The sequence below is a fragment of the Dipodomys merriami genome, unplaced genomic scaffold (genome assembly GCF_024711535.1).
Source record: "Dipodomys merriami isolate MVZ:Mamm:240054 unplaced genomic scaffold, mDipMer1.0.p SCAF_1, whole genome shotgun sequence".
Classification (NCBI taxonomy): Eukaryota; Metazoa; Chordata; class Mammalia; order Rodentia; family Heteromyidae; genus Dipodomys; species Dipodomys merriami.
In genome coordinates this window covers 91,260,953-91,275,832 of record NW_027202270.1, presented here as the reverse complement: position 1 = coordinate 91,275,832, position 14,880 = coordinate 91,260,953, and the positions used below count along the sequence as shown (strand labels likewise).

Below are 14,880 nucleotides of genomic sequence, written 5' to 3'. Positions count from 1 at the left end.
TTCAAGTCTATGAAAATGTCCAAGTGTAGTAAGTACAGTTTCCACAGGGTGACTGTTGCTACTATCTGCCTGTGACCTAGTAAATGATACTTCAGTGCCCAATGCTCCCCAGGATGACATTATGGTAATAAGAATAACAAGACTGGTGAAAAGAATTCCATATACAGTATGTGATTTCAAAGGAATGAGGTTATTTCTCCAAAGTGTAAGAATTCTTCTGCCCTCATTCATGCTAGGATGAGAAATACATTTTCCTTTGTGGATGATATGGGAGCAAATCCTTTCTGCTTCCCCTCCTGCATGGCTGTTGAAGTGCAGAGCTGTGGAGCTGCCGTGACCTCTTGGAGAAGGGTTTCCAAGGGGATGACAGCAGCTCACATTTTTACAAGATAAAATGCAAAAACATACCTGGCTTTTTCCATGCAGAATTCAGTAACCTAGTGTTCTGTTGCCAACACTATGGAAAAAAGAAAATGTAAAGCTTTTAAAAAGAGACAAGAGCCTACGGCTGTGGGTCATGCCTGTAATCCTAGCTACTCTGAGCTCTGAGGCTCACCATATAAAGCCGGCCCAGGCAGGAAAGTCTGTTAGACTCTTATCTCCATTAATCTTCTCAGAAAAAGCCAAAAGTGGCACTGTGGCTCAAATGGTAGCATGCTAGCCTTGAGCACAAAGAGGCTCAGGGACAGTACCCAGGCCCTGGGTTCAAGCCCAAGGTCCTGCAAAAAATAAAAATAAAAACAAAAAATACCCAAAAAACAAAGGGGAGAGAGAGAGAGAGAGAGAGAGAGAGAGAGAGAGAGAGAGAGAGAGAGAGAGAGAGAGAGAGAGAGAGAGAGAGAGAGAGAGAGGAAATTTCCTAAGTGGATCAGATCATGATATGATATGATATGGGAAATAGTATTTGCTCTAAATCTACCTATCTCATACTCAATTGACCTAGAGGGATAAGTTGAACGGTATGTTTATTATAAGCTCATTTCACTCATAACCATCATAGATGATTAGGCATAACAGAGTGGCAGGTATTATGGAAATATAAAATAAACTAATAGAAGACTCATGACATTAAATAATAATAATACTTATTATTATTATTTTTGTTGTTGGTCGTGGGGCCTGAACTCTGGCCCTGGGCACTGTCCCTCAGCTCTTCAGCTTAAGGCTAGTATTCTACCACTTGAGCCATAGCGCCACTTCTGGCTTTTTCTGCTTATGTGGTGCTGAGGAATTGAACCCAGGGCCTCATGCATGCAAGGCAAGCACTCTACCACGGAGCCACCTTCCCAGCTCCTACACAATTATTTATAATTTTTTTTGTAGGTTATGGGGCTTGAACTCTGGGCCTGAGCGATATCCCTCAGCTTTTCAGCTCAAGCCTAGTGCTCTACCACTTGAGACATAGTGCCACTTTTGGTTTTCTGGTGGTTAATTGGAGGTAAGAGTCTCGTGGACATTCTTGCCCAGGCTAGCTTTGAACTGCCATCCTCAGATCTCAGCCTCCTGAGTAGCTAGGATTATAGGCGTGAGCCACCAGCACCTGGCTTATTTATAATCTTGATTGGGAAGATGTATTAAACAGAAAACACTGAAATTTAATAGTATGGCTCAGTTGTAAGAGTAAGAGGAAAACAGGTGAATAGCAGGGAAGAGAGGTTTGTACCAACAACCAGATGAAGAAGTCTCTTAATATATGTTGGAGAAGATAGAGTAGTGAAGATAATCCTAGAAGATTGTGAATGATTATATCTAAACTGTTATTTGTGAACTGTTTAGCTGTGAACTGTTGGGTAAAGCTCAGTGGTAGAGTTTGTGCTTAGTATGAGTGAGTTCCTGGGTTCATTCAATCCCAAGTACAAAATAAAGAAGGGAAGGAGGGAAGGGAAAGGGGAAGAGAGGAAGAAAAAGAGGAAAGAGGGAGAGAGAGAGAGAGGCACGAGCACAGGCACAGACTGTGTCTTACTTATCTCTGAATCTTTAATGCTTTGAAAACTGCTCAATATGGAATTAATTACTCAAATGTTTAATGAATTTTTAAAAATCTGGAAACAGCTGGGTGCCAGTGACTCACGCCTGTAAGCCTAGCTACTCAAGAGCCTGAGATCTGAGGATCAGATTTTGAAACCAGGCTGGCAGGAAAGTCTGTGAGCTTTTGTTGTTGTTGTTTTTTGTTTTTTGTTTTATTTTTTGGCCAGTCGTGGGGCCTGAACTCTGGGCCTGGGCGCTATCCCTCAGTTCTTCAGCTCAAGGCTAGTGCTCTACCACTTGAGCCACAGTGTCACTTCTGACTTTTTCTGCTTATGTGGTGCTGAAGAATCGAACCCAGGGGCTCATGCATGCGAAGTGAGCACTCTACCACTGAGCCACCTTCCCAGCCCAGTCTGTGAGCTTTGTATCTTTTTTGTTGTTGTTGGTTGTGGGGCTTGAACTCTGGGCCTGGGTGCTGTCCCTGAGCTCTTCAGCTCAAGGCTAACCCTCTACCACTTGAGCCACAGCACCACTTCCAGTTTTCTGGTGGTTAAATTGGAGATAAGAGTTTCATGGACTTTCCTCCCGGGCTGGCTTTGAACCAGGATCCTCAGATCTCAGCCTCCTGAGTAGCTAGAATTACAGGTGCGAGCCACCAGCACCTGGCCGTATCTCTTCTTATCTCAGAAAAAGCCAGAAGTGGCACTGTGGCTCAAGTGGTAGAGTACTAACCTTGAGCAAATGAAACGTAGGAACAGTGCTCAGGCCCTGAATTTCAAACCCCAGGATCAGCACACACACACACACACACACACACACACACACACACACACACACACACACACACACACACACACAATCTAAAAACAATAATAACTAGATACCTTTCAATATTTTGTTCATGGTTCTAGGGATGAAACCTAGGCCCTCACAGATGCTGGGCAAGCAATGTATCACCTCTGTGGTACTGAGGAATCGAACCAGGGCTTCATGCATGCTAGGCAAAGCACTCTACCACTAAGCCACATCCTAGCCCTTGTCATTTAATTTTTAACATTAACTTTACCTTGCTATGGCTCTTTACATTCTTAGTCAAGGAAACTTCTTTGAGAGCCAACGAACTTAGATTTCACCATGAACAGTGACAGTGATGGGAAGGATAGCAAAGTTCATTTATTAATGAGACCAAAGCTACTGATCATACCTGTCATTAAATACATTAAATGCCAGCCATTCATACAGTTACTAACACCTGTGGTCTGTCCCTCACAATAACTACTGTGAGAATGGCACGTGTTATCTCTTCCTACAGATAAGAAAGTAAGACTTAGAGGGATAAACAACTTGGGAAGGTCACACAACTAAAATGTCTTGGAGCCAGGATTCAAATCTAGAGTTTGTCTAAGTTTTGAATCAAGTTCTAAACATTATTTTCTACTGTTTTTCTTATTATTTTCTACTATTTTTCTTCTGAAAGGAATATATTCATTTAGAACCTGGTTAAGAGCCGTGTGTGTGTGTGTGTGTGTGTGTGTGTGTGTGTGTGTGTGTGTGTGTGTGTGTGTTGTATACTGAGACATGAACTCAGGGACTAGGAGCTCTCCCTTAGAACTTTTTTGCTCAAAGGTGGTTCTCTACCACTTGAATCACAGCTCCATATTCAGCTTTTTATGGATTAATTGAAGATAAGAGTCTCATGGACTTTCCTCCCTGGGCTAACTTTGAATTGTGATCCTCAGCTCTCAGCCTTTTAAGTCGCTAGAACAACAAACTACCCTGTACCCAAATTAAATAACTTTAGAGAGTGGCCACCATAGATAGATAGATAGATAGATAGATAGATAGATAGATAGATAGATAGATAGATAGACAGACAGAACTTTTCTGAGTTAAGATGGCTTACTGAAGTGGAGTAGAGATGCAGGGCTTAGCCGCTCGGCTTCTAAGTTGCCAGGTTACCACAGTTTTCTGCTTTCCTCTGCAGGCTAATCCAGCAGCACAGCTGCCTACCAAAAGTGCTTCAAGAATTTCTGTTGTTGCTCTCTGTGTTTTGTTGTTATTGTAGGGTGAGGGGCAGACCTAGAGAAGTAGCCAGGAGCAAATTATCCAGGAATAGCTTCAGAAAACAAGAAGCATACAGGAACTTAAGGGGCTAGAAGCTATTCCCTTCTGATACATACATACATACATACATACATATATGTATATATATATATATGTATATATATATGTATATATATATAGTGTGTGTGTGTGTGTGTGTGTGTGTGTGTGTGTGTGTATGTATGTGGTCTTGGGGATCGAACCCAGGGTCTGTTACATGTTAGGTAAACACTCTAATCTTGAACTGCATTCCTTATCCCCCCTCTCTCTCCCTCCCTCTCTCTCTCTCTCTCTCTCTCTCTCTCTCTCTCTGTCTCTGTCTCTCTGTCTCTCTCTCTCCTTCCTTCTCCCTCTCTCCCCCTATCTCTCTCTCTCTCTCTCTCTCTCTCTCTCTCTCTCTCTCTCTCTCTCTCTCTCCTTACCAGTACTGGGGCTTGAATTCAAGTCCTGGAGTGCTGTCACTTAGCTTTTTCACTCCAGGCTGGCACTTTACTACTGAGTCACAGATCCACTTCTGGTTTTTTGGTGGTTAACTGGAGATATAACAGTCCCATGCACCAGTCCCAGGCTGGCTTTGAACCATGATCCTCTCATCTGAGCCTCCTGAATAGCTAGGATGTGAACCAGAGGATACACAGCAAGCAGGACCATATCTTGTTCTCCTTTTTTAACATGCCTATACAGAACTACCCCCAATCCAGTCTCTTCTTGAAAGTCTTACAATAGCAAACTGAATGCTATAACATGGGACAGAGATGAGATGCTGGTTTTAAAAGTAGGGATTGTTCTGTATTTTAGCACTCTAGATCTTGCGTTGAGGACTGGAGCAAAGTAAGCTGGATGCAATGTCTCATACCTGTAGTCTAGCTACTTGAGAGGCTGGAGGATCCTGAGGTCAAGGCTAGTCTGGGCTACATACTGAGACTCTATCAAAATAAATAATATTAAAAAGAAACAAAATAATTCTTCAAGGGCTGAGAGTATGGCTTGAATGATAGAGTACCTGCCTAACAAGCATGAGTTCTTGGAGTTCAAACCTCAATACTGTAAAAAATATTTTGATTTTTTTTAAATCCCTCCAGTCAGCCAGGCACAGGTGGCTCATGACTGTAATCCTAGCTACTTAGGAAGCTTAGATCTGAGGGTCATGGTTCAAAGCCAGCCTGGGCAGGAAAGTCCATGAGACTCTTATCTCCAATCAACCACCAGAAAACCCCAAGTGGTGCTGTGGCTCAAGTAGAAGAGCACTTGTTTTCAGCTGAAGAGCTCAGGGACAACACCAAGGCACAGAGTTCAAGCCTCATGACAGTCATAAAAAAAAAAAAAAAGAAAGAAAAATCCCTCCAGTCTATTTTAAGCTGTTTTATTTATAGAATGAGAGAAGTCTGAGCTGAAAAGCTTTATCGATCGCATCTCATTCCTCACCCTTTGTCACAGTCACAGTTTTCCCATTGGTTTGCTCTCTGCTTTAAATATCCTGAGCATCAGCAGTGATGTCACTTCTAGAGGAGGGTGAGGCTTTCACAGGATGTGTGAAAATGTACCAGGCAGTCTCACACTGAGCTGCACAATGTGAAGACACAATGCTACAGAATTCCTACGTATTTTTCTCACCTCTATATTTTAAAGATGCCTGCTTACACATCTATGGAATGCATAAACATTTAAGCTACTTCTTAAGAGTACAATAAGGAGGTTAGTAAGCAGCTGATATAGGCAGGCCAGGCTTCTATAAGAAGACACTGGGGCCCTGGTGCTTGGAGTTGAAAGCTTATGATTAATTCTTCCATGCTTTGCATGAATATGTTGTACACAGGGAGGTTCCATCAGTGATACAGCATAAAAGCTCATGTACAATCTTCAAAATCTGGAACAGGTTATCAGTTTACTTCATTATAAAATGGAAATTATTTTTAATTAATTTATATTTGATTCCAGTACTGGACCTTTAACTTGGAAATTGGGCACTGTTCCTTAGTTTTTTTACTCAAAGCTGGTGCTCTACCACTTGAGCCACAGCTCCATTTCTGGCTTTTTGATGGTTCACTGGAGATAAGAGTCTCATTGACTTTCCTGCCCATCTGGCTTTGAACCACAATCCCCAGATATCAACCACCTGAGTAACTAGGATTACATGTATGAGCCACTACTACTTTGCTCTATAGTATATGTGCAGTAAACTTTTTCTTTCTCTCTTTTTTTTTTTTGGTATGGTCATGGGGCCTGAACTCTGGGCCTGGGCGCTGTCCCTCAGCTCTTCAGCTCAAGGCTAGCGCTCTACCACTTGAGCCATAGTGCCACTTCCGGCTTTTTTTTTTTTTTTTTTGCTTATGTGGTGCTGGGGAATTGAACCCAGGGCCTCAGGCATGCAAGGCAAGCGCTCTACTACTGAGCCACCTTCCCAGCCCCTTTCTTTCTCTTTGATCTCATCTTTTACCACTCTCAATTTCCCTTCTACTCTTAAGCTATACATTCCATATTCATTAATGATAGTTCTGAAATTTTACACCCATTGGATAATAAGAACTGGGTTTGGTTTGGGAAAGTGGCTCAGTGGTAGAGTGCTAGCCTTGCATGCATGAGGTTCTGGGTTTGATTCCTCGGCACCACATAAACAGAAAAACCAGAAGTGGCACTCTGGCTCAGGTGGTAAAGCACTAACCTGAGCTTAAGAGCTCAGGGACAGTGCCCAGGCCCAGAGTTTGAGATCCACGACTAATATAAATAAATAAGTAAATAAATAAATAAATAAATGACACAGTGTATATTAAAAAAAAAAAACTGGAAAGAACTGGGTTCATTCAGCAAGAATCTGACCTGCTTAGCAACTGGCCAATTGCCTATCTTTTTCTTTCTTTCTTTCTTTTTCTTTTTTTTTCAGTTCTATGGCTTGAACTCAGAGCCTGGGCACTGTCACTGAGCTTCTTCTTGCTCAAGGCTAGCACTCTACCACTTGAAACATAACACCACTTCTGGCCTTTTCTGTGTATGTGGTACCGAGGAATTCAAGCCAGGGCTTCATGCATGCTACGCAAGCACTAAGCCACATTCCCAGCCCCAATCATTTGTGAGCTTAACTAAATTAAAAAAAAAAAAAATCCAGGTTCAAATTCAAAAGGGACTTTCAGGATGAAACAGATGATGACAGTGAAGCCAAAATTAAGAACAAGGCTTTTCTCTTCTTGTTCTCCTTCTTTTCTCCTTTTCCTTTCTTCTCTCTTCCTCCTCCTCCTCTTCTTTTTGCTCCTCCTCCATTTTCTCTTTCTTCTCAGAGCCTCGAGCTCTTGATTAGGTTTTCCTGCTCAAGGCTGGAACTCTACCACTTAAGCCATACTTCTATTCCTAGCTATTTTTGCTGGTTAATTGAAGAGAAAAGTCTTTCAGGTTTGTCTGTCTTGTCTGGCTTCCAACTACAATCCTCAGATCTCAGCCTCCTGAGTAGCTAAGATTATAGGTATGATCCACCAGTGTCCAGCAAGAGCAGGGCTTTTCAACCTTGGCACTATTACCCATTTTTGTTGTGGAAAGCCATCCTGCTCATTGCAGGATCTTTAGAAGTAGTACCCCTGACATCTACACACTGTGCCAACAGCATCCTCACCCCATAATAAAAACCAAAAGTATCTCTATACCAGGTGCTTATAATCCTAGCCAAAACCTGGAGGACTGTGGTTCAAAGCCATCCAGAAAAAGGGCAGAAAAGTCCAGGGAGACTCCATCTCCAATTAACCAACTAGGCTAGAGTTGAGGCATGACTCAAGTGAAGTACCGGCTGTGAGCGAGCAAGCTAGAAAGTGCAAGGTCCTCCATTCAAGCTATGATACCACCACCACCAATGAAAATCTCTGGAAGTGAATGGGGGCCCAAAAATCACCCTTAGCTGGAAACCACTGAAGAAGGTTAGGCCTGTGGCTATAGGTACCCAGCTCTTCCATCAGGCAGGGAAATGGTAAAGGCAAGATGGGAGTCCCTAATGGACATATTTGAGGACTCAGTACTCTTAGCCCTTCAAGCCACAATGCCTGTCTTTCAGTTGTTGGTAGGCGGTGGTTGGCTCCATCTATTTAATTAAAAGACCATGTGTGAACAAGTGCTCCCAATTACCTTCCAAAGCAAACATGTACAGAGTGGGCGATCAATAAATACTTCTTGGGATGTAATTACCTACTACCCGCCCACCTGTGGCATCTAAAAATTATACCTAGACAAGCAGACAAGTGACTCAGAGGATGTTCATGGTCCTGTCTATACACTGCTGTTTGGATGCCAAGCCTCCAAAGTAAGCTGGTCAGATTCTTCTACAGCTGATCTCCATCTCTACTGCCACAAATCCTGGTAATTCATTCTAAAAATTGTTAGCATAGCATAGATTATAAAGTGTTCTACACAGATGTGTTTTCCTTGACTCCCCCAGTAACATTGAACTACACAGAAGGGACAATGGTTCCCAATTCCATACATGAAGGAATTTTTTTTTTTTTTGTCGGTCATGGGGCTTGAACTCTGGGCCTCGGTGCTGTCCCTCAGCGCCCAGTTTTTTTCTAGTGGTTTATTGGAGATAGGAGTCTCACGGTCTTTCCTGCCCGGGCTGGCTTTGAACCTCGATCCTCAGATCTCAGCCTCCTGAGTAGCTAGGATTACAGGCGTGAACCACCGGCGCCCGGCTTTTTTTTTTGCCAGTACTGGGGTTTGAACTCAGGGTCTGGGTGCTATCCCTGAGCCTCTCTGTACCACTTGAGCCACAACCACCACTTCTGGCTTTTTCTACTTATGTGGTACTGAGGAATCAAACCCAGGTCTTCATGCATGCTAGGCAAGCACTCTACCACTAAGCCACATTCCCAACCCCTTGAAAGAAATCTCAGATCAATTCAGGCAACATGGCTTGTGAGTGGTAAAGCAAGGACTCTGGTTCATCCAACTTGGAATCTTGAACAGTATTTCAATAAGGAATCCAGAAGACCAGAGTTCTGCATTGCCTTCCCCCTGTCTAATCTGCAGGACATGCACCCCCACAGCGCCTGCCCCCCCAGCCCTGCAGTAGCTGTTTGTACAGTCCTGATGGGAAGTTTATACAGCATTAGAGGCATGGTGTGCTTGCAAGCCTGGTGTGAGGATCAAAGTCTAGCCCCAGCATGCAAGACCCCCTTCCACACTCTTCCCCTAGTCCTGAAAAGCTCTTAGATTCTCCCAGCCAGCATATGGAAGAAGCACAATGCAGGTCACTTCCGCTTTCTCTGGATCTTATAGAAATGGCCATAGTCTCCAATTGCCAGCAGGAAGCTGTGGCTAGACTCCAAGCCTAGCATGAGTAAGAAAGGAAAGCCAAAGCCCTTTGAATCTGAGGGTCTGTTAGGCGCTAGAAGTCTATAATTTCATGCCCTAGGAAATTCTTTGATGGCTACAATGTACTAGTGTGGACAAGCCTGGATGTGAGTTATGCCTTCATGGGAGTCACATGGGTACCAGCTTACAGGTAAGGAAGTAAGGGATTTTTTATTCATAGCAAATGTGGATTTTCTCAATTCTGGCAGTTTTCCTGGTACAGACTTGCCCATTGATACAACTTGGCCCCCTTTTAATGGAATGTGTAATCTTCCTTGGACAGAACAAGCCAAGATGAGCCTCATTGTCCAGGCATCCTAGAATCCTTTTTTTTTTTTTAATTATTATTGTTACTATTAAAGAAGATCTTCATGATAAGATGATTACTTTCTTTCTTTCTTTTTTTATTAGACTTGCAAGCACAAGGCCTCAAAAAATTGGTTTAAGACTCAGAGTTGTTCCTCTCCACGGAAATCTTTAGTAAAAGGCGAAAGATTTATACGATCTGAAGAGAAACCAGAGTATGATGATTACTTTTCTTAATTGGGGTAGAGGAAAGCAAGAGTAGGATCCTAACCTCTATCCTCTAGCTCAGCATTGCTAGACAGGTGTGTATCATATTCCTAAATGGTTCTAGATGAGTCTATGAACAAAACAGTAGAAAAATCTTTACTCAATGTTCTTCTTACATTTTTTATCAAGAAAGATAAAGTTAGAAAAACCCTTCCCCAGTTCTCATTCCTCAAAGCTACTCCAGAAAGTCTCACTTGGACAGTGTCCAAATTTAAAAGCCTTGTTGCCTGCTGTGGTCGAAGTGCCTATTGTGTAATTTCCAGAAGAGAGACAGCATGAACTCTGGAGGAAACCCTGGGTGTGGGGGGTCCAAGACTTGGCCTGTCATCCAGGACTTGCTACTTATGTAGGGTGTGACTTGGATCAAGTATTTTCTCTGCTCTGAGTCTCAATTTCTACATGGTAAATAGGAATGAAGGTGCAGGCCAGGGGAGATGCACCTGAGCCCCTAAGAAATTAGTTCTGAAAGTCAAGTAAAGTAATGGACCTGAACATTGTATAAATCATTGAAGGTAGAACTACAATAAAAGGAAGGACTTGTATCTGTGTTCCAATTCTTTAATAATTACCTTCTTGGGCTGGGAAGGTACCTCAGTGGTAGAGTGCTTGTCTTGCATGCATGAGGCCCTGGGTTCGATTCCTCAGCACCACATAAGCAGAAAAAAGCTGGAAGTGATTCTGTGGCTCAAGTGGTAGAGCGCTAGCTTTGAGCTGAAGAGCTGAGGGACAGCGCCCAGGCCCAGAGTTCAGGCCCATGACCAACAAACAAACAAAAATAATAATAATAATAATTACCTTCTTGGATGAGATATTCTATTGTCTTTGAATGGAGTGTCTAAGGAGGAAGGTCTCTTATTTTTGAGGAAAGTATGAGAATGTGGCAGAAGATAATAGGTTCTAACCCAGCTACTACCACCATAGCCTGTGACTTAGGCAAACAACTACTTCTCTGAGTCTCCGTTTCTTTTCTTTTCCTTTCTTCCTCCCTCCTTCCCTCCCTCCCTCCCTCCCCCTCTTTCTTTCTTTCTTTCTTTCTTTCTTTCTTTCTTTCTTTCTTTCTTTCTTTCTTTCTTTCTTTCTTTCTTTCTTTCTTTCTTTTTCTTTCTTTTCTTTTCCTGGTCATGGGGCTTGAACTCTGGGCCTGGGTGCTATCTCTCAGCTCTTCAGCTTAAGGTGAGTACTCTACCACTTGAGCCACAGCACCACTTCCAGTTTTCTGGTGGTTTATTGGAGATAAGAGTTTCACAGACTTTCCTGCCCAGGCTGGCTTTGAACAGCAATCCTCATATCTCAGCCTCCTGAGTAGCTAGGATTACAGGTGTGAGCCACCGGTACCTGGCAAACCCAATTTTTTTTTATAAAATGAGAACTCTTTTTTTTTTTTTAAATACAGGGCATGGGCACTGTCCCTGAGCCACTTTTGCTCAAGGGATACTCTACCACTTGAGCCACAGCTCCACTTCTAGCTCTTTCTGTTTATATGGTACTGAGGAATTGAACCCAGGGCTTCATGTATGCTAGGCAAGCATTCTACCACTAAGCCATATTCCCAGCCCAAAATGAGAGCTCTTGTCTCACTAACAATACACAGTGACTCTTACAGTCACTCTGCCAACTCCCTGGAATGTCATGGTGCCTCCAAGAACAAGTGGAGACAGGAAATAGGTCAGGCTCTCCAAGGGCACATCCCATCTTCAGGGATCCCTGTGGCCTAGAACAGGGAGAGAGAGCGAGAGAGCGTAGGCTCCAAAAATATCACTGTGGGAGCAGAAAAGAAGAGATCACACATCCTGTGATCCCTCCTGCTTTATTTGTTTTCCAAGAACCCATAGTGGAACATTGACTCTTCCTTCTAGAGGCCAAATCTTTTAAATACCACCCTATAGTCAGTCCTCTTTGCAACAGCCATTTCTGCCTCTGAGGAATGCCGAGCTGTTCCTTTTCCTGTCTTAGTACCTTAAAGACCAAAGTCAAACCTTGTTTTTCTCCTGCTATTGATTGTTTTCTTAACCTCTTGAGCTAATTTTACAGCCCTATTTCTATCTCTCTGTTCTTGGCTGGGTTTGGAATGCCTTGGAACACTTTTTGATAACTACCTGATTAGGCAAGGGATTTATTATTCTCTTTCAGCAATCTTAGCAACCTGTCTCTAGTTCTCTTTCCCAATACTTGGTGGCTTTGGGCAACAGTAACAAAGCGTTATTCTGGAAGGTGAAATCATTTGACAAAGTGAACATGTCCTGAGTCCTAGGCTAAAAGTGAATCTTTCAGTCTCTCCTAAGCCAATAGATCATGCAAAACATAAGGAAACTACTTGAGGAGAGGAAAGGTGAAAGGTGTGCTCTCATTCTTATCATGGGACTTTACATCAACAAAATGTCTTTAAGAACTTCGGCCAGGCACTGGTGGTTCATGCCTGTAATCCTAGTTATCTTGGAGACTCAGGTGTGAGGATCAAGATTTGAAGCTGACTCAGGCAGAAAAGTCCATTAGAATCTTATCTTCAGTTAAGCAGCAAAAAGCTGGAAGTGAAGGTTGTGGCTCAAGTAGTAGAACACCAGCCTTGATTGAAAAAGCCAAGCATGAGGCCCTGAGTTTAAGTCCCAGCACAGGCACAAAAGGGGAAGAAATGAAAATGGTTATATTTTAGGCCTAGGTGCCTGTCCCTGGGTTAAATATTGAATTGTGGTTTAGAAACGAGTTTCACATAGCCAGGCATTGGTGGCTCACACCTGTAATCCTAGCTACTCAGGAGGTTGAGATCTGAGGATTGAGGTTCAAAGCCAGCCTGGGCAGGAAGGTCCATGAAACTCTTATCTTCAATAAACCACTAGAAAAACTTGGAAGTGGCACTGTGGCTCAAGTGGTAGAGCACTAGCCTTGAGCTGAAGAGCTGAGGACAGCGCTCAGGCCCAGAGTTCAAGCCCCACAACCACCACCACCACCAACAACAAAAGAAAATGAGTTTCACGACTGGATTGAGGTTGAGTTCTAGTTCAAACCTGAAGGCCAATTTAGGGAAGTTGAAGATAGAACTTTCTACTCTCTATCTCACTGATTCCAAGCCACTGAAGAGATTTGGTGGGCACTTGAGAAACGAAACACTGTTAAGCCCAGCTCTGCATTTCCACCTGGATTTAAACTAGTCTCTGCTTCTCCCCATTGGCATTTATGGTACTGTTAGGCTGGGCATGGAAAGAGTTATCAAAGCATCAAAGCATCCATCCATTGGATGTGGTTAGCATTTATTATTTTTTTGGTTGTTCATGGGGCTTGAACTCTGGGCCTGAGCACTGTCTCTCAGCTCTTCAGCTCAAGGCTAACGCTCTACCACTTGAGACACAGGGCCACTTCCAGGTTTTCTAGTGGTTTATTGGAGATAAGAGTCTCATGGACTTTCCTGCCCAGGCTCGCTTTGAACCTCAATCCTCAGATCTCAGCCTCCTGAGTAGCTAGGATAACAGGCATGAGCCAACGGCGCTCAGCTAGTGGTTAGCATATTTAGTCATAGAAATGAACAAAGGAAAACTTGGAAAGAATTGTGCTATGAATTGCCCCCAGTCTTTTCCTTTTCTCTTATTTAACATACACAACTCCAGGAACTATCCATTGCATGCTTGCTGTTAGTCTCAACTCTAAGAGAAGACCAGTGTTGTGCACACAAGAGCAGAGGTGGATGGCTGAAAAAAAGCACTGGATTAAGCATCAGGAGGCTGATTTTGAAATCCAGTTTTACCCATCAGTAGCTGTGGAATTTGGAGAAAGCCATTTAACTTAGACTCTGTATGAGTCTCTTAGTTGTTATTTTTTTTAACAAAAACAAAAACAGACAAATATTTGCCCTTCCTCCTCATTCTGAATTCTGAAAAGTTGTGTAAGGACCACATGAAACTATGGGCAGGGGGATGACCTTTGGAAGAGTAGTGCTCATGTTTTGCTTGTATGCTCTACTATAAACCATTCCCAGACTACCAGGAAGACTTTTATAGGGTTGTTTCATGTTCTTCTTCTAGGGTGGGGCTATTGTATCTGGAGGAGAAACCAGTCTCCAAGGATTCTGTCTGCATTCAAACGTGTTTTGTTCTGTTCTGTTTTATTAAGACAGGGTTTCATTATATAGTCCAAGCTGGCCCTAGATCCATGATCCTCATACCTCTGAGTCTCTATTGTTGGAATTACATACATCAACCACCATACGGGGTCCATATACATTGGTCTTGAAAACTCTTAGTTGCTCAGAATGGCCCCAATCTGTCCAAAAGATTTTGCCCTTTGGCTAAGTTGTGGGGTGGGGAGAGCGGGGGAGGGAGAGCAGAGGGGCACACATGTGCCAATCCTGGGTCTTGAACTCAGGACCTGAGATTTGTCCCTGAGCTTCATTTGTTCAAGGTTAGTGCTCTACCACTTGAGCTACTTCTGGCTTAGTTTTAGTGCTTAAATGGAGATAAGAGTCTCACAGATTTTTCTGCCCAGGCTGGCTTTGAACCTCGATCCTCAGATCTCGGCCTCATGAGTGGCTAGGATTACAGGCATGAGCCACCAGTGCCTGGCCCAGCCTTTTGGCTAACTTTTGAAGCTTTTAGTTGGCAGATGGTCTCTAAAAGTAGCTCATTCTCCAGTCTTGCCATTTTAAATCCAGTCCAAAAACTATTAGCATATATAGCACAGTTAGTGTCCTGAGATTGAATGTTCACTCCATTACTTACTATATATAGCCTTAGGTAGCTCATTTGGCGTCTGAGACTTGTTTTCATCTGTAAAATGTAAGCAATGTTATCTTGAATCCAAGGAGTTGTTTTGAGAATTCAGGAGACTTACAAAGTACTAACCAGGTTCTTAGTCAATACATGTCCTTTTTTTTTTTTTTTTTTTTTCCAATCCTGGGGCTTGAACTCAGGGCCTGGGTGCTGT

At 43.0% G+C, this 14,880-nt stretch overlaps 1 protein-coding gene and 1 non-coding gene across 2 annotated transcripts in view; one reads left to right on the top strand and one right to left on the bottom strand.

Annotated features, from left to right (window-relative positions):
• Window positions 1-14,880, top strand: part of Slc7a8 (solute carrier family 7 member 8) — an 80,977-nt gene that overhangs the window by 4,239 nt on the left and 61,858 nt on the right. The gene's annotated exons all lie outside the window — the stretch shown is intronic.
• On the bottom strand, window positions 9,806-9,921 carry LOC138835576 (U5 spliceosomal RNA). Its single transcript, XR_011374652.1, has one exon. It is a non-coding gene; the product is annotated as a U5 spliceosomal RNA (small nuclear RNA).